The 27,198-nt window shown below is 36.6% G+C and overlaps 1 protein-coding gene and 1 pseudogene across 1 annotated transcript in view; one reads left to right on the top strand and one right to left on the bottom strand.

Annotated features, from left to right (window-relative positions):
• The window catches only part of LRP1B (LDL receptor related protein 1B), a 2,178,569-nt gene that overhangs the window by 353,971 nt on the left and 1,797,400 nt on the right, over positions 1 to 27,198 (top strand). The gene's annotated exons all lie outside the window — the stretch shown is intronic.
• LOC147378276 (HIG1 domain family member 1A, mitochondrial pseudogene) lies at positions 17,213 to 17,692 on the bottom strand (annotated as a pseudogene).

Raw genomic sequence — 27,198 nt, 5'->3', positions numbered from 1 at the left:
ATAGAATTTTAAGTTAAATTTTAACTACCAAGAATCTTTTTTTCTTCTTCTATCTCGATAAAATCAAACCAAATAGATATCGTTAATACTTGGAAAGCACAATTTGAGCAGATGGGTGAGGTGTAGTGCTTACCACTGAGAAAGGTGAAATTAGAGATGAGAATAAGTACTGGAATGACCTTAGACACTTTTGGAGTCTGATTTGAGAGAATTGCATATATAATATACCTAATTTGTATTTAGTAAGATAATTTATATGATTCAGTCACTATTATGTGCAGTTATTTGTAGCCACTCTAATGTATGATTGGCTTTTACTCATTGTGATGATGTACCCACTGTCATGATCCATAGGTGCAAGACCAGTAGTCTTGTCACAATACGAATATGCTATGGCATCTGAAGTAGGTGGGTAGTGAACAATAAGCAAGAAATTAGTCTATGGAAAACTCTTCCAAATCTTGCTGCTCATATGTAAGAAAAAGCTATAGAGAGATGTCCTGCAAACTGACATCCATTTCCACAACACTTTCAATAAGTAATAAAATTGAAAGAAACTTTTCTAAGCTAATAATGATAATGAAAATTTGATCACATACTCATGAGAAAAGATTGGATTAACTTTTTATTCTCTCTGTATAAAATATAATTAAAAAGATGATTCATGTATCTGTACCTTAAAACTGTAGAGGGAACGGTATTATAGAGCTATGTCAATCAATGAATAAAAACATCATATTATTTTGGATTAATGTTTTATGTATTGCCGGTTTTTTAAAATTTGTAAGGTGTTGTAATTTCTTTCACATTTAAAATAAATATCCAATTCTTTAATAAGTGGAAGGCGAATCAATGGCGAGAGGCTGACACTTTATTCAGGAGCATGACTGGGCACATTAGACCATATTGGAACCTCACATTAACAAGAGATACACTTGTTCCAAATTGAGGGTCTAGTATTCACTGTAAGACACATGATAGTTTGCTTAGAATATAATGAAGATGAGAAACCCTTTAAATTATAGGCCTGACTTCCATAAAGATATGATTCAGAATTGACAAATAAAGACAGACACTCTGGGTTAGAGGTTCTTAAATTTTCATAATCCTAAAGATTATCTGAGGAGTTTTATAAAATTCTGATTTGGGGACCCTCCTTCCAGAGATCCTAACTTGTAATCAGAAATTGCTTTTGTTTAACCCACATTCCAGGTATGTCTAATGTAGAGCCCCCAAACAACTGTGTTAACTGTTCCTTTTAGGGCAGTATGGATTTCCATGATGTAAGTGGTTCAGTGTATTATCTCTTATCAAAAATTTCCCCCAGCATCCCCCCAAAAAAATTCCCCTTGCCATTTTTGAGGCGCTGAAGTAGATTTAGATTGCTGACTAGAAAATATTCTCTGAGAAGTTTCTATAAAAAATTTTAAAGCAGTTTATAATCATGGGAACATAGCAAAGGTGTAGATGTAAAAATAAGTGGACTTGTTACATACCGTCATGAATGGTTTCATCTTAGAAGCCTCAGAAACCTTAGTTATGGTGCTAAAAAAGGGGGAAAATCTAGTACATACAAATATACACAGTTACTCGGTTCAAATGACTATATGCTTAGTCACTCAGTTGTGTCCAACTCTTTGCAACCCCATGGACTGTAACCCCATCAAGCTCCTCTGTCCATGGGGATTCTTCAAGCAAGAATTCTGGAGTGGGTTTCCAGCCCTCCTCCAGGGGATCTTCCCCATCCAGGGATCAAACCCAGGTCTCCCTCATTGCAGGCGGATTCTTTACAGTCTAAGCCACCAGGAAAGCCTTCAAATGACTATATATACATATATATATATGTATATATATATGCCGCTCATAAGGTAAAGATCCGCCTACGATGCAGGAGACCCCGGTTCGATTCCTGTGTCAGAAAGATCCATTCGAGAAGGGAAAGGCTGCTGCTGCTAAGTTGCTTCAGTAGTGTCCGACTCTGTGTGACCCCAGAGACGGCAGCCTACCAGGCTCCTCTGTCCCTGGATTCTCCTGGCAAGAATACTGGAGTGGGTTGTCATTTCCTTCTCCAGTGCATGAGAGTGAAAAGTGAAAGTGAAGTCGCTCGGTCGTGTCCGACTCTTCGCGACCCCATGGACTGCAGCCCACCAGGCTCCTCCGTCCATGTGATTTTCCAGGCCACCCACTCCAATATTCTTGGGCTTCCCTGGTAGCTGAGCTGGTAAAGAATCTCCCTGCAATGCAGGAGACTTGGGTTCAATCCCTGGGTTGGGAAGATTCCCTGGAGAATGAAAAGGCTACCCACCCCAGTATTCTGGCCTGGAGAATTCCATGTATGTATACACACACACACACACACACACACACAGATTAGATGTGTATTATATGCCTTGAGAAAATCACTGCAGGATATACCATCCTGTTATTCCAAAAACTAATGTCTCAAAATAGTTTACAATAAATATACTAATATTTAGTTAGGAACCTTTATCATGTTATTACTAAATCAACTTTAGTGAGGTATAATTTATTTCATCTGATTAATCTGAATGTAAAAGATGGTGTCTATTTTTCAGTCTTTGAAAGTACAAATGAATCTTTAGAAATTCGTAAGAATAACTTAGAGCGGTTGTGAAATAAAAAAGGTAGAAGTCAACTTCTAAAAAGCAATATAAGTATATTAAATAATGAAGTTAGTGTATTTAAATGAAGCAAATCTGCTAAGTTTTCAATAGGAGGAATTTCAAAAGAGAAAAATCAAAGATTTAATATTCATTTATCCAGTGTATTATGTCTGCATAATACAGTATTCAAATAAAAGATCACTAGGATGATTTTAAAGATGCTATTAGCTAATATTTGGCTTTCTAGAAGAGGAAAATCATGACCAAAGCCATGAAGAAAGCATCAAGCTGAGGCTGGAGTCTAGTGTCCAAAGCCCTAAGTTGCCCAGCTCTCCTTTTTCCTTCTCAGTTACACCAAACTTTTGAGGAATGATATGTATCCAACTTGATTTTAAATTTATATCAATGTAAAAATCCACCAAGTTCACATATTTTATCTTTATTTAAACTAATGAACCACTTGTGTAGGTGTTATCTACACTCAAATTATAGATTGTCCCACCGAAGGAGCTATTTCAGACACTGGTAGGAGTAAGGTAAGAGAAACACAGCTAGCTGTGTTATTTGTCACTGCAAGTAGCTGAAATAGACAATTTTTTTTTGTAAAGAGAAGGTAAAATGTTTGTTGTTTTGTCTGTTCCAGAATATAGATATATTTAGTCAATTCATTTACTTTTAAACCTCTGAAATAATAAATATTTTTTCATGACAGTAAATAAGAAAGGTGGGAGGTGGTAAGGTTAGAAATTGCAGAAATGAGGGAAGGAAAAGAACGCAGGCTACCAAAATTTTAAGTATCTGCTACAAGTGATTTGTCAGCTACAAGTGACTCCTGTTATTAAAATCAGTATTTTTATTCTGTTTTCTTCCATAAATACTCAGGTTAGGTATGGGAAATTTCCAAGGCTGCAAAATTTTCATCAGAGAAACAGCACTTATAAGTGAAGTGAAGTCGCTCAGTCGTGTCCAACTCTTTGCGACCCCATGGACTGTAGCCTACCAGGCTCCTCAGTCAATGGGCTTTTCCAGGCAAGAGTACTAGAGTAGGTTGCCATATCCTTTTATCAATTAAGCATACAATATAATGGTATTGTATCAAATAAGCATACAATATAATGTTATCCCTGGTGGCTCAGTGATAAAGATCTCTCTGCCAGTGCAGGAGAGTGGTTTTGATCCCTGGGTCAGGAAGGTTCTTTGGAGAAGGAAATGGCAACCCACTCCAGTAATCGTTTCTGGGGAATCCTATGGAAAAGGAGTCTGGCAGGGTTGCAAAAAACTCTGTGGGGTTGCAAAGGAGTCAGACATGACTGAGTGACTAAGCAAAAACACCAAATAATTTTAAACAGATGAGATATTAGTGAAGTAAAATGCAGATTTTTGGCTTAGAATTTTGACTTTTAGTATTTCTTGTATGTGACTGCTCAGTATTTTCCTTCCATTGTGAAAAGTAGCATCACTTTCATTCTGTTTATGATAGGCCATTCAAACAGATTTCTGAACATGTGTCCCTACGCCCAAACCTCTTCAAGTTATACATTCTCTTTCCCTTGTTCTCTTATTCTAAATCTTTGCAGTTATAGGAAATATTTGAAATCAAATTGAGTAGAATTCTTGAGTATTTACTTTAGATATAATAAAGTATATTACATATGCATCAAAAATAATTTTATCAAAATGTTTAAGAGTTTGTTGAAAATACGATCAACTAAGTAAAAGAGAGAATGATCCAGAACTGAACATGGATATAACCCGAATCTCTTTGTGGAAGGTAGAGAACATATGACATAAAACAACAGAGAAAATACCAGGTGTTCAAAACTTTTGGGAACTAATTTGCATTTCTTATTGTTTCATAGTCCACAAATCTCTAACTTGTAATTCATCCATTACAATACTAAATCATTCAACACAAAAATTCACTATAATTTATCTACTTCAAATATCTGCATGTTAAGAAAAACTGTGTGCATGCTAATTTGCTTCAATTGTGTCTGACTCTTTGCGACCCCATGGACTGTAGCCTGCCAGTTTCCTCTATCCATGGACTTCTCCAGACAAGAATTCTGGAGTGTGTTGCTGCGCCCTCCTCCAGGGGATCTTCCTGACCCAAGAATCAAACCCCCATTTCTTATGTCTCCCGCTTTGGGAGGTGGGTTTTTTACCACTGGCACCACATGGGAAGCCCAATAAAAACTTTAAATATCCACAAATCAACTTCTATGTTCAAATTAGAAGCAAAGGAACAAAAACTGCTGCTAGAAACAAAATAGGAAGAGGAGTGCAATTTTTTTTTTTTTTTTTTTGGTAAATCTCATCCTTAAAATGCTTTTTCCTAAGATTTTTGCTCACTCAAGTTAACTCAAGTACATATGAAAAGAAGAGTAATCATGGTCACATTTTTGAAGTGAAGCCTTATAATTATCCAGGAACAATTGTAAAATTAGGTTTGATGGGAATACACGAATGTCTAAATAGCCTTTTCAGTGTGGAGAACAGAAAGTAATTGGAGGGCAGAAGCATTATTCTGTATCTACTACTGTATCAGTGTCAATAATAATAATAGATAACATATTGTTGCTATTTACTTTTGCCAGGTGGTAATATTAGGTGCTTCATATACATTATTCCTTTCAGCCTTTTGACGTAGATTTTATACACTAGTTAATATTTTCCAAATCCCATTTTAGGGAACTAAAATGGAACAAAGTTTAATGACTAGACCAAAGTAATGCAATTAACAAATAACTGAGTCATGCTTTTACCCTTAATCCCAAATCTATCCTTATTAACCACAGGGAAGAATGCTAAATTGCTCAAGTTGCTTACTGTCATCCTTACTGGGCAGAATTTTTATATTAGACCACTTCATTGACTGTCTGGCATCAGGTCCTTAACACTGGTGCAATCAGATATGAGTAGAAAAAAATGAGTATGTAAAAATAGATACCATCATTTGATAAAGAGCCCACTTAGAAAGAGGTAGAAGTTTGAAACATCTTCAAAGGATGCCATGATTTTGGCAGGCATACTGAGACTGATGGACCTCCCAGGTGGCCCTCGTGGTAAAGAACCGTCCTGCCAATGAAGGAGACTTAAAAGATGCAGGTTCAATCCCTTGGTTGGGAAGACCCCTGGAGGAGGGCATGGCAACTCACTCCAGTATTCTTGCCTAGAGAATCCCATGGACAGAGAAGTCTGGAGGCTACCGTCCATAGGGTCACAGATAGTTGGATACAACTGAAATGACTTAGCACACAGACACTGAGACTTGATGCCTTGGAAGTACTAACTGCTCAATCTTTCCTCCAATCTCTAGAGATACCTCCATTTCCCTAACGTTTGTTCTCTACACCTTAGTTTCTTCTGGAATTTTTTTATGTTGGGTAAAATTTTACAGTTAGGTTGCACTCTCTAGTATGTACTAAATAATCTAGCTGATAATGAAGAAATTAAAATTGCTTTTATTTAAATGTTTAAAACTTTCAGATTTTTAAATTGAATTACAACACTGCTACCATTTAAATATTGAGATATAAATGTTTTTCCTCAGTAAAGTTTTTTAAAACAAATTTTTCTTCATAATTAAGCACTTATTGAATAAAGTCTAAGATACATAATGATACTTACATAACTACATTTATAGTTTCAAATGAAAGAAATGACTAAATATCCTTGGGAAACAAGAGCATAAATGTATATAATGAATAATAATTAGTAAGGTATATAATTAAAACATAATGAGATATTATATTAAAATACCAAGATTTAAATTACAAGAATTGAAATTAATTAGTCTTCTTTAAATATACAACAGTAGTTTGGAAATTTCAAAGATATAACAGAAATAGGAAATGGCAATTACGTGTATATTTTTTCTTGGGTGTTTATTGTCTAAATGTTAACTTTATTATGACTAATATTTTTCTAAGTACATTTTAAGGTAGCTTAAACATTTAGAGTACTTCAAAGAGGTTATTTAATCATAGTGAAAGATAGTCACTGTAACTTTTTAGAAATCAGGACTATTCATAGATAATATCAATCAAAACACAGAATCCCTAAAATTTTATTTTTCTCTCATGCGTGCTTACACTTTTACTCCCCCAATCATCTGCTAATAATTTCTCAAAAGATGTACCTATGGGCATCACATATTTGGATTTTGTTTCATGAATACATTTCGAAGGCTCATTATCTTTTCTTTTTTTTTTAATAGAACACATATTTCTGTTATTGATCCAGATTGATCTTTGACCACAAGCCAGTAGGCTTTTAAAATATATTTATTTACTCCTCAAAAAGTAAAGATATTTCAGTTCACAAGTGATATCCAGATTTGGCATATCTTAATGGAAATAAAACATGAATCTTTGTTATGATCCTCAGATTTTTAGGAATGTTTTCGTACCTTACCAAGCTCTGAGGGTAAAAAATATAAATATGCATATTAGAAGACTGAAAATCCAAATCCTACAAATTAAAAAGTTGAAATGGTTAATTTTTTTGGCACCCTGAGTTGTCTGTAACTGAAGAAGAAAGTAGGACGCCTTTCTCCTGATAAGATGACAGAACTTTCATGTTACTTTTGTACATAAAAATATACTTATGCACACTTTTATAATATATTGCAATTATACATAAATTACATATATAGAAATATATTTTTAAGCAATGGGTGAATATGTGTATTTTTAAAGAAACTATGATGAATATTAAAGTAAATTCTAGCTTTAGGATATGTCAGAACTTGCTGTGCTTCCCTTCTTTGAATTAGATTATAATTTAAATACATTAATTTTGGTGCAGTATAAATTTTGAGGTATTAAATGAAAGAACACTCCATTAGTTCTCTATCAGTACTGATGCCCAAACAATACTTGAATATTGGCTATACAAGTTCCATCCTCTGTTGAAGGTGGTGGTCTTCTATTAACATCAACTCTCTTGAATTCCAGCCCTGTAGTTATGGGGTCGCACAAAGTCGAACACGACTGAAGCGACTTAGCAGCAGCAGCAGCAGTTATCAAAAAGGCAAGAGAGGAAGATTATTCAACATAGTGATTGTTAAACAAAGGAACTTTAATTATTGCACATGTAGTTAGGGGCTTCCCTCATAGCTCAGTTGGTAAGGAATCCACCTGCAATGAAGGAAACCCTTGTTTGATTCCTGGGTTGGGAAGATCCACTGGAGAAGGGATAGGCTACCCACTCCAGTATTCTGTCATGGAGAATTCCATGGACTGTCAGTCCATGGGGTCGTAAAGATTCGGACGTGACTGGTTGTAGTTAATTCTCCCTCAAGGCTGCTCTGGAGTAGCCTTCACAGAGGATACTTAAATGCATTTTAAGAATACACCGTCAGAATGAGGTCACACTGAACCTAATTTTCTAACACATGGATTATTTGGGTGGTGGGGACCAGGATGTTCAGGCCTCATAAGTTTCTCCAAGTTTCCTGTCATCCCTGGGTCTCCTTAACTAATATGTTCCTGAAATTAGTCAGAAAATATGAAGAAAATGAGGGTCATAGGAACACAAGTATTTAAAATGACATAAGCTCTTGCGCCAACAGATGAAAAATACTAACAAGTATAGCTTAGGATGTGGGATAAAAAGAAGTTTGGGGTTTACATTTTGACATTATATTGGAGGGAAACTTGTTTAAGTATAGCAAAAGCTATAAGTATACTTATTTAAGTATAGCAAAAGCTCTAAAAATAATTGCTTTGCAAAATCTCACTTTTAATCATTAAATTGCATTTTTAAAGTAAAACAGGTAACCAAAGATTACCTACAGAGTGGTTTATTGCAACTTTTAATTTTACGTACTACTTTTGAACATCAAGATCAGCTCAGATCAAATCAGTCACTCAGTCGTGTCTGACTCTCTGTGACCCCATGAATCGCAGCATGTCAGGCCTCCCTGTCCATCACCAACTCCTGGAGTTCACTGAGACTCACGTCCATCGAGTCAGTGATGCCATCCAGCCATCTCATCCTCTGGCGTCCCCTTCTCCTCCTGCCCCCAATCCCTCCCAGCATCAGAGTCTTTCCAATGAGTCAACTCTTCGCATGAGGTGGCCAAAGTACTGGAGTTTCAGCTTTAGCATCATTCCTTCCAAAGAAATCCCAGGGCTGATCTCCTTTAGAATGGACTGGTTGGATCTCCTTGCAGTCCAAGGGACTCTCAAGAGTCTTCTCCAACACCACAGTTCAAAGCATCAATTCTTCAGTGCTCAGCCTTCTTCACAGTCCAACTCTCATATCCATACATGACCACAGGAAAAACCATAGCCTTGACTAGACGAACCTTTGTTGGCAAAGTAATGTCTCTGCTTTTGAATATGCTATCTAGGTTGGTCATAACTTTCCTTCCAAGGAGTAAGCATCTTTTAATTTCATGGCTTAATTAACATCTGCAGTGATTTTGGAGCCCAGAAAAATAAAGTCTGACACTGTTTCCACTGTTTCTCCATCTATTTCCCATGAAGTGGTGGGACAAGATGCCATGATCTTCGTTTTCTGAATATTGAGCTTTAAGCCAACTTTTTCACTCTCCCCTTTCACTTTCATCAAGAAGCTTTTGAGTTCCTCTTCACTTTCTGCCATAAGGGTGGTGTCATCTGCATATCTGAGGTTATTGATATTTCTCCCAGCAATCTTGATTCCAGCTTGTGTTTCTTCCAGTCCAGCGTTTCTCATGATGTACTCTGCATATAAGTTAAATAAGCAGGGTGACCATATACAGCCTTGACATACTCCTTTTCCTATTTGGAACCAGTCTGTTGTTCCATGTCCAGTTCTAACTGTTGCTTCCTGACCTGCATACACATTTCTCAAGAGGCAGATCAGGTGGTCTGGTATTCCCATCTGTTTCAGAATTTTCCACAGTTTATTGTGATCCACACAGTCAAAGGCTTTGGCATAGTCAATAAAGCAGAAATAGATGTTTTTCTGGACCTCTCTTGCTTTCTCCATGATCCAGCAGATGTTAGCAATTTGATATCTGGTTCCTCTGCCTTTTCTAAAACCAGCTTGAACATCAGGAAGTTCACAGTTCACCTATTGCTGAAGCCTGGCTTGGAGAATTTGAGCATTACTTTACTAGCATGTGAGATGAGTACAATTGTGCGGTAGTTTGAGCATTCTTTGGCATTGCTTTTCTTTGGGATTGGAATGAAAACTGACCTTTTCCAGTCCTGTGGCCACTGCTGAGTTTTCCAAATTTGCTGGCATATTGAGTGCAGCACTTTCACAGCATCATCTTTCAGGATTTGGAATAGTTCAACTGGAATTCTATCACCTCCACTAGCTTTGTTCGTAGTGATGCTTTCTAAGGCCCATTTGACTTCACATTCCAGGGTGTCTGGCTCTAGGTCAGTGATCACACCATCATGATTATCTGGGTCGTGAAGATCTTTTTTGTACATTTCTTCTGTTTATTCTTGCCATCTCTTCTTAATATCTTCTGCTTCTGTTAGGTCCTTTATCTGTCCTTTATCAAGCCCATCTTTGCATGAAATGTTCCTTTGGTATCTCTGATTTTCTTGAAGAGATCTCTAGTCTTTCCCATTGTGTTGTTTTCCTCTATTTCTTTGCATTGATCGCTGAAGAAGGCTTTCTTATCTCTTTTTGCTATCCTTTGGAACTCTGCATTCAGATGTTTATATGTTTCCTTTCTCCTTTGCTTTTCACTTCTCTTCTTTTCACAGCTCTTTGTAAGGCCTCCCCATACAGCCATTTTACTTTTTTGCATTTCTTTTCCATGGGGATGGTCTTGATCCCTGTCTCCTATACAATGTCACGAACCTCATTCCATAGTTCATCAGGCACTCTGTCTATCAGATCTAGTCCCTTAAATCTATTTCTCACTTCTACTGTATAATCATAAGGGATTTGATTTAGGTCATACCTGAACGGTCTAGTGGTTTTCCCTACTTTCTTCAATTTAAATCTGAATTTGGCAATAAAGAGAAGTTCCCAATTTTTAAAACTTAAAAAACTATGGAAAATTTATATATAGTCTGCCATGTCCTTATTATATTCACTAAATGGAATTAGAATTACTAATATGAAGCTTATCACAGAATATTTTGAATAAAAAAGGGCAAGGCACAGAGAAATATATTAAGTACTTAAAATAATCCCAACAATTTATATGTATTTTTTTCTATATGCAAAAGTCTACAGAAATATTTAAAATACAATAGTGGTTATTTCCTACAGGTGACAAATTTCAGATCTGATTTTTATTATCCTCCATTTTCTTACATTTTAATTAAAGTACAGTTAAAATATCACCAAAACTTAAACTATTTGAAATAAGAACACTCTAATAGATAATCTAAAATGACTTAATATATATTTTGTTATTTAATTTTGCAGATTTCTTAATTGTAGAAAGAAAGCACAAGCACTGGTGTTAGAAAAATGTGTGCATTTATATTTCTTCCTGAAAACATTATGCAGCTTAATTTATATTCACTTAGGCTCCCTTGGCTACCTTTTCTAAGTTTTATCAACATAAAATGTTCCATTAGACCTTTTCTTTGATATAGTAATAATTACTTTCATGAGGATTAATTTAAATTCTCATGACATGTGTCTTCTGTAGAGAAGTACTTAACTATCTGTGTTACTTATAGTGATGTTTATGACACCCATTGAACTTTTATTCATATTTCACAATTATCCAAATAACACAAGCCCACCTAGCTAAGACATCTGTCCTCTATCATATTAACTAATAAAGACACTCTTCTCACTTGATAGTTTGGGGTTTAGATTTTATATCTACAAAATGATAACTATTCTATGAAAACCACTATCTCACCATCCTTTTTGTTTTTCTACTTGGAAGACTTTCACACTTTTTAAATGTTTGTTTGATTGTGAAGGTAAAATGGAAGGAGCTGGAAAATTTATTTACTCCATGCCTTTGATTCTAGAGAATTCTAGGGTAGGAAGTTCTTCACAGTGTCATAAAGGATGTTTGCCTATGGTGCTTCCAATCTCCTTTGTGTTAATATTAAATATTTTCATCAGCAGTATACTTTCATGATTGCTCCCATTTCCACAAATATCTTTCTTTTATCTTTAATTCACAATGTTGTAAATAAATGATGAGGAAAGTTTCACTTCTTCCAGGGACAGTTGCTACCTGTATAGATCTGAGACTCAAACACACAGAATTTTAGTTCGCATCCAACAGGTGGGAAAGATTTGAGAAGAAAACATTGAGACCTGTTTTGGAAGTATAAGGTTGGAGCAGAGTCTCAGTAACCTAAAGTAATATGAACAAAATAACTGCTTATATGATTTGCAAGTAGGTTTCTTTAGTCCAACATCTGTATCAAATGCACATTTATATGTGGCATGTCTTGGTGAGTTGTTAAGATGACTAAAGGCACTGCTAGCATTTAATGCCTAGAGGTCAATAGTGATAAATATACTCCCAATAAAAAATTATTGTTCTCAAAATGCCAGGGATCCCTAAATTGAAAAACAAAGCAATTCCTCTAGTGGTTATGAGAGCAGGCTTTGTGTCAGTAGATGAGTGTTTTTGGTCTTGACTGTGCCCACTTTCTGGTTGGATGATATTAGTCATTTAGCTTTCCACATAGCCTCATATCTGATATGCAAGATGCAAACAGTAGATTTTCCATGAGTATTAAGAGAAATACACAAAGTTTAATTTAGCATGTGGCACATAGTGCACATTCAGTAACTATTATCACTTATAGTATTGTTTTATTATCTTCCATAAAAGAAGTGTTTTCAAAATCTAGCAACTTAACACAGTAAGAGGTCATACTAAATGGTTGTGAAAAGCATATTAAAATGTTGACTATATTTAAATCAAACTGTAAACATTCAGTCTATTTTCTAGACTATTTTTGACACATAAACTAAACTCCAGCTCTATTAGTCACTTGGTATTATGTTGATGTTCAGTATTTCCCTATGTGATCTTTCCTTTGTTTGGAATGACATTCTCCTTCTTGGCAGTTTGGTGATTTCATATTCATTTATTAAAATGATTAAAAATTACCTTTTCTGGAAAATTTCCCTCGTATTTGTATCAGTTCTTTCTGAATTGTAGTGAAATTACCCAGTATGTGTGTGTGTTAGTTGCTCAGTCATATCCAACTCCTTCACAACCCTATGGACTGTAACCCACCAGGTTCCTCTATCCATGAAATTCTCCTGGGAAGAATACTGCAGTGGGTTGTCATTCCCTTCTCCAGGGGATCTTCCTGACCCAAGGATTGAACCCCAATCTCCTGTACTGCAGGCAGATTCTTTACTGCCTGAGCTACCACAGAAGCCAAGTATTCCATGGCTAAGTAATTAGTGATATTAATTGTATAACATAACAAAATGTCTACAGACTAGCAGACTGGGGTACGGGGGCACCTCGGGGTAGACCTGGAGAAGAAAACAGCAACCCATTCCAGTATTCTTGCTTGGGAAATCCCATGGATAGAAGAACCTGGAGGGCTACAGTCCATGGGATCACAAAGAGTCGGACACTACTGAGCAACTTTCACTTCACTTCACACTTCAGGGTAGGCCAATGATGTGACTGGAAATGCAAGTAGGGTGTGTCTTTCCACTTTGCCATTCTCAGTATGTTGGCCTTCAGTCTTAAATATCCTCATTCTTTCAAAATGGCTGTGGCTATTCGAGATTTCAAATGCTCACAACCTAAAGCAATGCAGGAGAGCTCTTCCTTCAAGTCTATTTGTAGTAATATAAGCACACTTGATTCCTTAGTTTCATTAGCCAACAATGGGGCCCATGTCCATATCCTAGCTACAAGAATGACTGGGAATGCAAACATGTGGCCTTCCCTGTCTTAATAGTAGGAAGTGGGATTTTCACACATGGGAAAGGTAACTATCAGGTAGGCAACTAAAAATGTCTTCTGCATGTCCACTCCTCATCTTAGCCCCTGACCCCAGTTGCCCATATCAGGAACTGCTCTTTCAACATTCTAGTTACAACTGTATTAGCACCTACCACACATTATTGTAAATATCTATTTTCGTCTACCCTGTCAGCAATGTGTGGGTAGAACTACTGTTGTCTCCATCATTATGTTCTCAGGGTCTCTTTTGGTAAATGGATATTAATTAAATCAATAAGTTTAAAGTCTTTTAAAATAGAGAACAAGAATTTTTTTTATTGAAAAATACATGTAAAAGTCAAAATATGGATTTGAGAGAGATAAAATTGTAGTCTTTGAAGAGCCCTTAATAGTTAAAAAAAAAAAAAAAAAACACACATAAGGAATAGGAGATATTGCATCATCCCCGAAAGAGCCAAAGCCTAACCATCTGCTTCATATCTCACTAAGCCTAGAGATGAGAAAAAATATGTGAATTTTGGTACCCCCTGGGAGATTGGATGAGAATCATACAGGATTCAGAGAATAGAACTTGCAGGGAAATGTCAATAATTTAGGTGTTTTTTTTTTTCTTTTGCAATTATGAAGGAGAACTGTCAAAACTGTTTCATTCCTTAAAAATATAGTACATGAAATAACTCTGCAGATTCATTTCAGTAGGCTTTTGAGAAAAGGAAGGTAAAAAGGAAATAGAGCATTTCTATTGAAATTTCAGAAAAGAACTCTGAACTGCAAAGTGTTAGTCTAATGATAATAAAAACTTGACTCAACCATGTTGAATGTACCAGTTTTTTTCAACTGAAAAACATATCCTATGCCTCTTGCTAAATAAAGAACAAGGTTTTTACTCTGGGTACTTTTTGCTTTTTCTTGGTAAAGAAGCAGTTCCAAATGAGTCTATACTGAAGTGCTTTACAATTTTCCATATCACTGCCTGAAAAAAATGAGGAGGCAACCAATGTTAAATGATCAAAAAAAAAAAAAAAACCTTTCTCTTTGAAAATTAAATGTCAAATTTAATTTGAAATGTTTACAGAGATACTTCTTATTGTTCATTATGATCGAAATGATAAATGAGCAAAGCTTCTTCCTGGGGATAATGTACTTCTTAAAATTTTCAATTTTGTCTTGATTTTATATAAGATGGCCTTGTAAGTATGAATTGCCATTTGCAGCACCAAAAGCACTTGGTGCTTAATAAGGCATAGAATGATTACTAATTTAGTAGCCAATAGATAGCATATAAATATACAATTAAGTACAATTTTCTCATACTAGAAGGATATTACATTTTTGTACTTTCTCATCTAATGAGAATAAAAACCTGTATGTACACCCATGCACACCACGCTCCCCAGTTCATATATTTCCCAATCAGGTATATCATTTATGTGAGCATTTATAGTGATTTTTATAAAATCTTGTCATATACTTCTAGTAATTATTACTAGCCTTAGTCCTGTGCAGATTTATTTTGACTGTCATTTGACATTAAGAAAAAAAATGTGTTTTATTTAAGTAGTGTTGAAACTAACAGAAAGCACGTTAGGAGAAACAGCCTTTAAAATAATGGTAAAATAGCTGGTGGTTTGTTTGTTTCATACTAATTTAAACAGGTTTACATAAGTAATTGGAGAAAGAAATGGCACCCCACTCCAGTACTCTTGCCTGGAAAGTCCCATGGATGGAGGAGCCTGGTAGGCTGAAGTCCATGGCCGCTGGGAGTCAGACGTGACTGAGCGACTTCACTTTCACTTTTCACTTTCATGCATTAGAGAAGGAAATGGCAACCCACTCCAGTGTTCTTGCCTGGAGAATCCCAGGGATGGGGGAGCCTGGTGGGCTGCCGTCTCTGGGGTCGCACAGAGTCAGACACGACTGAAGCGACTTAGCGGTAGCAGCAGCAACATAACTAATATCTGGACCATGAGGTGAACTGGGGTCTGATACTAGTTTCCTATTGCTGTTGTAACAGATTGCCACAAAACTTAATGGCTTTACAACAACACAAGTTTATTATCTTACAGTTCTTGAAGTCAAAGCTCTCAATAGTGTCCACAGGACTGAGTCATTTTGGAAGCTTTAGGTGAGAATACACTTCCTTGCTTTTTCCAGATTGTAGCGCTGCCCATATTCCTTGGCTCATAACTGCTTCCTCAGGGCATGGCAGCCCATTCCAGTATTATTTCTTGCCTGGGGAATCCTATGGACAGAGGAGCTTGGCGGGCTACAGTCCACAGGGTAGCAAAGAGTCGGACACGACTGAGGTGTCTTAGCATGCAAACACACACAGGTCCCTCCAGCATCTGCTTCTGTGGTCCCATCCTCTCCTGATTTGACCCTTATAAGTACTCTTGTTGTTACATTGAGTTCACCTGGATAATTCAGGATAGTCTCCCCACCTCAAGATTCCTTAATCACATCTGTCACATGTCACCTTGCATTGTCACCTTACAAAGTAAGGTGACACATTAAGAGGTTCTAGAAATTAGGATGTGAACATGTTTGGGGTATCTTTATTCAGTCTACCACTGGGCTGTTATTCAAGAATTTGATTAGTCTCTCTTAAAGAGTTTTATCTTCAGGGATAACAGAGCTCCAAGTTGGGCTGTGTGAAAAATGATACATTTATATAAGAACATGATATTCTTACATACATGATGTGTGTGAGGAAATATGTATTTAGAAAAAGAAATTAAATTATCAGTAATGACCCAACAAACAATGAAAGTTATTAGTTAAAAACCATGTTATCATTGTTGAAATATGGATACTCTTCATTACTATCTGACTCTCTGATACAGGCCTGGGCAGATTTTTTTTTTTTTTTTGATGTGTTCATTTACTTTAATAATACTACATTTACCATGTTATCACCATGGAATGTAAATTCAGGTTAGACGAGAATTCACAAGTACAACAAAGCATTCTGTGATATACCAAAGTTTGTATAATGTCTGACCAAACCAGCTTGCTCATCAATGACTTCCATTGTAGGGATTTTATTTAGTTGATGATACTTTTGGAGAAAATAAACATACTGCACACATTTAAAAAGTGTTTTTCATTTACCTTTGCATTAGCACTTAAAATACATGTTTCAAAATAATTTAAAATTATTCTAATATAACAGCAGCAAAATATAATTCTGCAATTACTAAAGAGCTAAAAGGGATCCACAAGTTAAGTTACTCTCATGTTTATGATTCTAAAATAAATACTACTTCAAAGTGGCTCTGTTACCAGCTTTTTAGTTTTGGTTTAAAAACACACACAGACTTGCAGGGAGGTTTATAATGTTGTATTCCATGCACTGTTCTGAAAGGGTTCCTCAAGAGCCAACCAGCCCTTAAAACAGTACTCAGTCCACAAGGCCGTCAGAAAGTTACATTAACTGGGGTAAATAGGATTCCTACATTACATCAAAAGCATATGGTATTCTGCAGCAACTGGGAGCATTTTCAGGATTGGCATGTTGTCTTCTTTAGAACTAATTTCAACAGAAGAGTTTAAGAAGGTGGACAGGTACCACTATCAAGTGTATTTAAAAGTGACATGTTTCTTTTGTGCTGGTCTGACTCCCCTGAATGACCTAGCTAGTGAACTAGTCACCAGTAACTTGGTCACCAGGCAAATCAAGCCTGCAAGAAAGGAGGCCAATTTTCAAATTACCATGTTCTTGTCTGACCCAAACAATTTATTTTCAGCATAAACATATAACCTCAATATGAGATGTCTAACTAAAGCAAGCACCACCAAGACGACCAAGACAGCATCTCCTCTTCTAAGGTTTAGGTTTCCCCCAGAATTCTTGATACAGGGAATAGCCCATACCAAGAGTCATTGCTCCCACAACAAAGCCTTGGGCTGCCACACGCATGTGGATCAGGTGAACAGACATTTTAGTATGTCCTCTGCTCTTCAATCTATATAATCCATATGCAACAATTGCTGCAAACCTGCCATTCCAATGGGGACAAATGGTGCCTCTCTAGCTTTTCGGATAAGTTTAGATCCCTGATCTTCATCATATGAAGAAAGAGAAATATCTGTGTCGCTTGACATAGTGATTGAAGACTCTTCAGACAACTTCAAGACGTTTCAGGTTCCTACCGTATTCTGACCCCACTCCCGCACGCGCCGTCCAGCCGGCTTCTCCTCCTGGGCAGATTTTTAAGGATGGACTTAGCATCGATAAATGAAACAATGAATTATAATTTTATTGTGTATCACTTCAGTTCCGTTCAGTCACTTAGCTGTGTCCAACTCTTTGCGATCCCATGAACTGCAGCACGCCAGCCTCCCTGTCCATCACCAACTCCTGGAGTTCACCCAAACTCATGTCCATCGAGTTGGTGATGCCATCCAGCCATCTCATCCTCTGTTGTCCCCTTTTCCTCCTGCCCCCAATCCCTCCCAGCATCATAGTCTTTTCCAATGAGTCAACTCTTCACATGAGGTGGCCAAAGTATTGGAGTTTTAGCTTTAGCATCAGTCCTTCCAAAGATCACCCAGGGCTGATCTCCTTTAGGATGGACTGGTAGGATCTCCTTGCAGTCCAAGGGACTCTCGAGAGTCTTCTCCAACACCACAGTTCAAAAGCATCAGTTCTTCGGTGCTCAGCTTTCTTCACAGTCCAACTCTCACATACATACATGACCGCTGGAAAAACGAGAGCCTTGACTAGACGGACTTTTGTTGGCAAAGTAATGTCTCTGCTTTTGAATATGCTATGTAGGTTGGTCATAACTTTCCTTCCAAGGAGTAAGCATCTTTTAATTTCATGGCTGCAGTCACCATCTGCAGTGATTTTGGAGCCCAGAAAAATAAAGTCTGACACTGTTTCCCCATCTATTTCCCATGAAATGATGGGACCGCATGCCATGATCTTCATTTTCTGAATGTTGAGCTGTAAGCCAACTTTTTCACTCTCCTCTTGCACTTTCATCAAGAGGCTTTTTAGTTCCTCTTCACTTTCTGCCATAAGGATGGTATCATCTGCATATCTGAGGTTATTGATATTTCTCTTGGCAGTCTTGATTCCAGCTTGTGCTTCCTCCAGCCCAGCGTTTCTCATGATGTACTCTGCATAGAAGTTAAACAAGCAGGGTGACAATATACAGCCTTGACGTACTCCTTTTCCTATTTGGAACCAGTCTGTTGTTCCATGTCCAGTTCTAACTGTCGCTTCCTGACCTGCATATAGGTTTCTCAAGAGGCAGGTCAGGTGGTCTGGTATTCCCATCTCTTTCAGAATTTTCCACATATAGTAGGGTTTATATTTCAATCAACCACAAATTTCGTGAAGGAGATATATTTCCTTGCCAAAATGAAACTACAAATTTTGACCCTTTGGGATCTACCTTCCCTTCCTCTCTAAGTGTGCATAATCCAAATTATTTTTGTATTCTTTTCAAGCAAGGACTTAAAGTGCTGTTTCACTTTGTCTTACACTTACAATAATTATATTCCTAAAGGAATTATCATTTAAAAAAACTATTGTTAACGCATTTGGCTAAGTTACATTTGTATAGCCAGCTATTGTAAAAGTGTAATTTTCAGTATAGTCTCTAAGAGACTCTGGAGGATAACATTGAATCTCTCTCAAATTTGAGTTTTAGTTTTCATGGATGCTTTAGTTTTATATAGTATAATCTTTGCTATTCAGAGTATTTTATTTTAAGCATGGGAAAGCTTAGCTTTATTTTGGTGATTAACTAAATAAAGCTATTTATCATTCTGGTAATAAAACAAAAAACACCAGTATTGCTTTGGTTTTTCTATTTCCCCTCTCTTTCCAAAAGTAATGTATAATTCTTTATAGAAAAATTGACTTTTTTCCATTGAAAACTCCTTGTTATATCAAATGTGAAGTCTAAGACAGAGCCTTCTGCCGTCCAGAAGCTCAGCACCCGGTAACTACTGTACTAATTTGAAATACCATAAGATCTTTTGGGAGGTTTGAGTGGAGCATTATGGAATCAGTGATGAAGGAAGAAAAAGTTTGTTGTGAAAGTTTCAATTAAAGGAGGTAAAATGTCTTTGGACTCTAGAGCAATTGTTGTTGTTGTTCAGTCACTCAGTTGCGTCCTACTCTTTGCAACCCCATAGACTGCGGCGTGCCTGGCTTCCCTGTCCTTTCACTATCTCTGGAGTTTGCTCAGACTCATGTACATTGAGTCAATGATGCCATCCAACCATCTCACCCCCTTCTCCTCCTACCCTTAATCTTTCCCCCCATCAGGGTCTTTTCCAATAAGTCAGCTGTTCACATCAAATGGCCAAAGTATTGGAGCTTCAGCTTCAGTATCAGTCCTTCCATGAATATTCAGGGTTGATTTCCTTTAAGATTGACTAGTTTGATCTCTTTGCTGTCCAAAGGACTCTCAAGAGTTTTCTCCAGCATAACAGTTCAAAAGCATCAATTCTTCAGAGCTCAGCCTTCTTTATGGTCCAACTCTCAAATCCATACATGACAGCTAGAAAAACCATAGCTTTGACTAGATGGACCTTTGTCAGCAGTACTAGTTTTGTTACAGAGAAAAGCCATTCCAATCAAATAAATAAGCAGATAAAGTAAATACAAAAATACATACAATGATGTATCTAAGGAAAGTGAATAGAACAGTATGGAGAGCTTAAAGTATATGCTGAATGGTGAAAGGATGGTAGGAAAAAACATTGGAGAAGAAGTCTTTTCAATATCTTATGAAAAATAAATGGATTCTGATGATATTCTTCATTTACATTTGCATATTTTTCTGGAGTAGATAAATATAAAGGAAAAAGAATCATGGTGTTTCCTGATTCCTGATAGCTAATTTTACATGAGCTTTATCAAACTTTGAAGTTGAACAGGCAATGTATTATGTAGGTCTCTATAAGAATTCTTTTCTGATAATGAATTCATTACCTATTACATGAACAATATATAACCATATTTTCTTTTAATAATTATGTTTAAGTTAGCGATGAGATATAGATATAAGATATAGTACTCCAATATTCTTGCCTGGGAAATCCCATGGACAGAGGAGTGTGGTAGGCTACAGTCCATGGAGTTGCAAAAAGTTGGACACAATGGAGCACACACACACACACATATAGATATAATAAGTAAATATTTTTCATGTTAACTAAGTTTGAAAACCTAACTCAGAGCATTTTCCTCATACTCAATTTGTTCAAGAGGCTGTATCTGTTTCTTCCTTAACTTAACTAGGTTTAGTATCAGACTTCTCAGTAATTTGGCTGTTGAGTGGGTATTATCCCTCCTTTACATTTAAGTTGTAATTAGCTACCATAGCTCATCATGTATATGTCCTTCAAATGTTCCCATATGATGCCCTATCATGTACTCAGGACACAATTTGTTGGTAAGTTAACATTCTGATTAGTATTGAAGTAGCAAATCAACTTTTAAGGGAAATTCAATGACAGTATTATAACTTAATTATAATAAAATACTCAAGGACTTAGTAGAGACTACACAATTGACCCCTATTGACAGATATCAGTTTTAGTATTTGACCTGTATGGTTTCTGAGTAGCAATTTCTCATTATTGTAAAATGAGAAAATATAAATTAACTAATATAGGCCAACTCATGTATATAAAATCTTTTAGCTAAGGCCATTGACATCCAAACTCCAAAAGTATTAGTATACATGTTTATTAAGACAAGTAATTAGATGTATTAATATAAGTGTAACAGGATTATTACACCAAGATTTCCTCATGCCAGGATGAATCCAAACTCAGTAAACTCCATAGGCTATGGTTGTCCTAATCTTTTCATGTCTTTTGACTGCAAGAGTCTATTATTATGAAGAATCGCAGTATTAGCTTTGATCTTCTTCCTTATGAATGCTAGAAAAACTGCCTGCACATTCTCATAAGCTTCTTGTTTTAATTACAGTGTATAATATTACATTTCATACAATAGGAAGACATGTAAAATAAGATTAGTTTGGCTATCTCAGAAGTGTAACATGAAGCATTAAAAAGGATAAATGGAAAATGCACATAGACATAACATATTTAGCTTCTGATTCAAAGAAATCAATCCAGTGTATGTATTTTAAAATAAGTACCTTAAAATGGTAGAAATTCATTTATTTGAATCCAATAATCAATGCTTTAAAAACTGACCTTGAAATGGAATATGTAGTAGAAGAATAAATAGGTGGGTTGTAACAAGTTATTCTTAACTGCTGTTTCCTAGAGGGATAATATAAAACTGTCCTCAAAATTGCAACAATGCAAACTCCCTTTAAAGGTTGGAGCTTGCTGAGCAAGCTGATAATGTAGGCTCATTAGGTAAACTCCCATAAGTATATCATACTTAAAAAAAAAAAAGTTTGCATCATGATGATTTTGTATATGTGTCTATGTGTCAGTACATCTGGGGCTTTTCTGGTGGCTCAGACAGTAGAGTTTGCCTGCAATGCAGGAGACCCAGGTTCAATTCCTGGGTCAGGGAGAAGGAAATGGCAACCCACTCCAGTATTCTTGCCTGGAAAATCTACAGTCCATAGGGTCTCAAAGAGTCAGACATGACTGAGGACTTCACTTTCTTCTTTCTTCTCTATCAGTACGTCTGCATATGTATTGAGGAAGAGTGGTTTACGTATTTTCCCTAGGGTCTTTCTTATGGCATTTTCCCAAGAAATTATTTGTATCTATGGCTCAATGCAGGTGAACATTTGGACACTCATACAAAACAAATTAACTGTCAAATATATACTTTCCAATTTAATTGGATTCCCATTGCTGTTAGAAAGACATCCTTTCACAGATTTCTAGTTGACTCACTTTTCATTTTTCTATGCATTCTGAATCTTTACCACTCTTTCCAATTCTACTTTCTTTAAATTCCAAAAGTGAATCCTGCTTTTCAGTTTTTTGAGAAAACACAACCAGGTAGGAATACCTTAACCTTCTTCTCTACCAGCTAATGCTTTATCTCTCTCATTTTTCTGTCCTTTCTTTCTCAGAGCAGATGCTCCCACTGTTGGTTAGGTTTGCATCAAAGTCCTTTGAGTTCTTAGGAGCTGCTGCACTTTCCTATCATTTTGGAACCTGCAGTCTCTCTCCCTTCAGTGACATGTATCCCTTGACCTTCAAGTATGCTCCATCTTATAATTTATCCTACTTGTGCTTGGTCATTGGTAAACCCCTTTGTTAATCCATTCTTAAAATTTTCCATGATTTTAATGCATCCCTTTCCCCCTTGTCCGTCTCTTGTATCTCTGGCTAAACTTTCTATCTCCTTGCCTGACCTGCTCTTTTTTTAAAAATATCATTTATTTATTTACTTGCCTGCGCAAGGTCTTAGCTATGGCATGTGGGCTGCAGTCCATGGAGTCACAAAGAGTTGGACAGGATTGAATGATTTGGCACAGCACAGCAGACTCTTAGTTGCTACATGTGGGATCTAGTTCCTGGTCAGTGATGGAACCTCACCGCCCTACATTGGGAACTTGGAGTCTTAGCCACTGGACCACCTGGGAAGTCCCTGACCTACTCTTACTTTGTTGACTTTCTCTTCCTGTCTGTCTTTCTCTCTTCCCGCACCTGTCTTTAATTTCATCTAAATCTATTCTTACGCTTTTCAGTGTTTTCATACAGCTCCAGTTCTTTTCTGTATCTTCAGTTTTGAACTTTCTCTTGAATTTCAGACTTCGAGTTGTCACTGCCTATTGCATATTTATTCTTGGATGTCTCCCAAGCACCTCATAGTCAGTATAATACAAAAAAAAAAAAGTTGAAAAGTTATACGTTTGGGGTCAGAGATCTGAATTTAAGATCCTGACATTTAACAAGATGGTGAAAAGACATTCAACTTCAGTTTCCTCATCAAATCATCTTGAAACTCCATTTCACCAACACATTTATCCACACAGCTATCCCCTTTCACCCACATTATTGCAATAATATCCTAGTTGACCTCTCTGCTTCTACCTTCACTTCACTGTATTCTATTTCAACACAGTAGCCAGAGTGATCCTTTAGAAAGAAAGTCACTTAGACTGTGTCTCTCTACTCAGAATATTCCAGTGGTTTCCCATCTTATTTTTTTTGTAAAACGCAAAGCCTTCACCTGCCACCCTCAACCCCATATTTATTGATTCCCTGACCTCAATTCTTCTGCTTTTTGATTTTTCTCCAGCCACTCAGAGTTTCTTATTGTTCTTTAAATTAGCTGGGTTCTCTCTTGCCACAAGTTCTTTTATCAAATTGATTTTTCTTGGAGTATAGTTGATTTACAGTGTTGTGTTAGTTTCAGGTATACAGCATAGTGAATCAGTTATGCATAAACATATATCCACTCTTTTATATTATTTTCCCATATAGGTCATTACAGAATACTGAGTTCTTTGTGCTATACACTAGGTCTTTATTAGTTATCTATCCAACCAGTCCATTCTGAAGGAGATCAGCCCTGGGATTTCTTTGGAGGGTATAATGCTGAAGCTGAAACTCCAGTGCTTTGGCCACCTCGTGCGAGGAGTTGACTCATTGGAAAAGACTCTGATGCTGGGAGGGATTGGGGGCAGGAGGAGAAGGGGACGCCAGAAGATGAGATGGCTGGATGGCATCACTGACTCGATGGATGTGAGTCTGAGTGAACTCCGGGAGTTGGTGATGGACAGGGAGGCCTGGTGTGCTGCGATTCATGGGGTCACAAAGAGTCGGACACGACTGAGCGACTGAACTGAACTGAACTGAACTGAGTGAGAATATGCCAAACCCAATCTCCCAATTTATCCCTCTCACCACACTTTTCCCTGACTGTAACCTTAAGTTTATTTTCTACCTCTACAACTCTATTTCTGTTTTGTAAATAAGTCTGTTTATATATACCTTTTTTTTTTTTTTTTAGATTTGACATGTAAGCAATATCATATATTTGTCTTTCCTGGTCTTACTTACTTTGCTTAGTGTAATCATCTCTAGGTCCATCCCTGTTTCTAAAAATGATGTTATTTCATTCTTTGTTATGCCTGAGTAATATCCCATTTGAGGGTTTCCCAGGTGGCTCAATGGGAAACAATCTGCCTGCCAATGCAGGAGATGCAGGAGATATGGGTACAGCCCCTGGTTCAGGAAGGTCTCCTGGTGGAGGAAATGGTAACCCACTCCAAAATTCTTGCCTGCAGAGTCCCATAGACAGAGGAACCTAAAGGGTTACAGTCCATAGGGTTACAGAATCAGACCTGACTGAGTGAGTGAGCATGCACGCAGGCAATATTCCATTATATACATATTGGAGACAAGAGTGGAGAAAAGGGAACCCCCCCACTACATTGTTGATGGGAATGTAAATTGATGCAGTCACAGTGGAGAACAGTAAGGAGGTTCCTTAAAGAAAACTAAAAATAGAGCTACATATGATCCAGCAGTCCACTCCTGGGCATATATTCAGACAAAAGGATAATTCAAGAAAATACATGCATTCCTATGTTCACAGCAGTACTGGGACATAGAAGCAACCTAAATGTCCATTGATGGAGGAATGGATAAAGACGATGTGCTACATATATATACAATGAAATACTGCCACAGGTTCTTGACACATGGGCTTTTATTCAAGTGTATGTCACTCTGATCTTTTTTTTTATTTTATTTTATTTTTAAACTTTACATAATTGTATTAGTTTTGCCAAATATCAAAATGAATCCGCCACAGATATACATGTGTTCCCCATCCTGAACCCTCCTCCCTCCTCCCTCCCCATACCATCCTCTGGGTCGTCCATAAGCCTTTACATTCTCTGTGACATATTCTGACTACCTGATTCTATATCAGTCTTCTATATCAAGGTTCTATATCAGTCTTCACAGTCTCTAACACAAATCCCCATTCCTGTTTTACTTTTTTCCCATAGAGTTTATCTTCTAATACATTTTACCATTAACTTACTTATTTCTGTTTCTATCCTCTACTGTAACATAAACTCCATGTTGGCAAGGAATTCTGCTTTGTTTTACTTACTATCGTATCCTCAATTCCTAGAACATAGTAGAAGCCCAGTGATATATGTTGAATACATAAATGAATGAAGAAATAAAAATGCCAGGGATGGAACTGCTTTTTGAGCTGCAGAGCACTATAAAAATACTGATTACTCTTTACTATTATTATTCCACTGTCCCCATGACCAGGCTCGTATGCAAATCTACATTCACATACACAATATCTTTTCTTTGTTTCCCATCTCTATATCCTATCTTTGTTTTGAGACACCATTTAATCAATTTCTGAGGCTATTTACTTGGAGGCATATTTGAGCCTTTCAACCATTTAGTCAGCAACTCCTAACTCTTACATTACATCATTTAGAACAGAGTTTCCATTTTTGTCCCCACTGCTTTACCTGTCATCTTGAACTTGTTTCTAGACAATGGCAATACTCTCTTAACAGATGACCTTAAGAATACCCTTTCTTAAGTACTTTTCCATAACCTCAGATTATCTACAGAATGCTTCCTACAGTACTTAAAGTCCTTCATTACTAAATATGACCTATGTTTTTGAGACATTATTTTTCAGCACCCATAAATTGTTCTGTATGGCCCTTTTCATTTCTTTATACTTCAAATTCTTATTGATCATTTACTTATGGCACTATATAATGGCACTTAGCAAGGCACCATTTTTTCTCCCTTTCCTTATAGCAATTATAGTTTGGGAGGAATAAGGATGGGACAACCTAGCATCTCAAAAGTCACCAAATGCAGAATAGCTATAGTTATAATCAATAGTCATTCTGATTTTTCTGGTTGAGATTTGGTTTATACTTGTTGCCCCAGGGTAGTTATTAATGTCTTCCTTCACTCTAAGATCTCTCCCAGTTTGATAATAAATTATATAGTCTCTGTCTCTTTGCATTAACTACATGTACATGACTGCCTAAAAGCAAAGTTTAAGTCCCCTTCCTCTAGCATTGGAACATACTTATAAATATCACACATAATGTTTGGTGGAGAAAAACCTAGATCTTATAACGTGAATGTCATTTCAATTACAATATAAAATATTTGTCTCAAATGCAATTTAGTAATTAGTGCATTAGCTTTTTTTTATCCTACCTCTTGTCTGGAATGTCTTATGTTTATTCTTCATTTAGCCATATCCTACCTACCTTTAAAATAATACTTTAGTACATCCCCCAAATTTTCTTCATCTCCATCTGTCTCTACTTGTGAGCTCTCCTTTTAGCAGTTATTTTCTACATCATTTATTTGGCACCTTTTTGTATACGGTGTACTTTTTTTTTCCTTTTGATTCTGTTGGTACAAGTAGGCTGGTGAATTTTTCAAGACAAAGACTGAGACTTCCACATCTTTGATTCGATAGCACCAGCTCTAAGGCCAAATTCACAATATACAGAAGCAGCCTGATGTTAGAAAAAAACAACGATTATGATAGCAGTGGTAATGAGTATGGAACTGATAGTGAATTTATTGAAAATGTAATAAGGTAAAAATGTATGAACTTTGAGAAAATATCATGGTGTAGAGTAGGAAAAGTTAATTATGGATGTATGTTTTGTGGATATGTGTGAACTGTAAGTGAAGTGAAGTCACTTAGTTGTGTCTGACTGTGTGACCCCATGGACTGTAGCCTATCATGTTCCTTTGTCCATGGGATTTTCC

The sequence above is a fragment of the Bos grunniens genome, chromosome 2, assembly GCF_055505025.1.
Source record: "Bos grunniens cultivar Pamir isolate PY7600 chromosome 2, Bosgru_T2T1.0, whole genome shotgun sequence".
Classification (NCBI taxonomy): Eukaryota; Metazoa; Chordata; class Mammalia; order Artiodactyla; family Bovidae; genus Bos; species Bos grunniens.
This window is presented reverse-complemented; position numbering and strand designations above follow the sequence as displayed.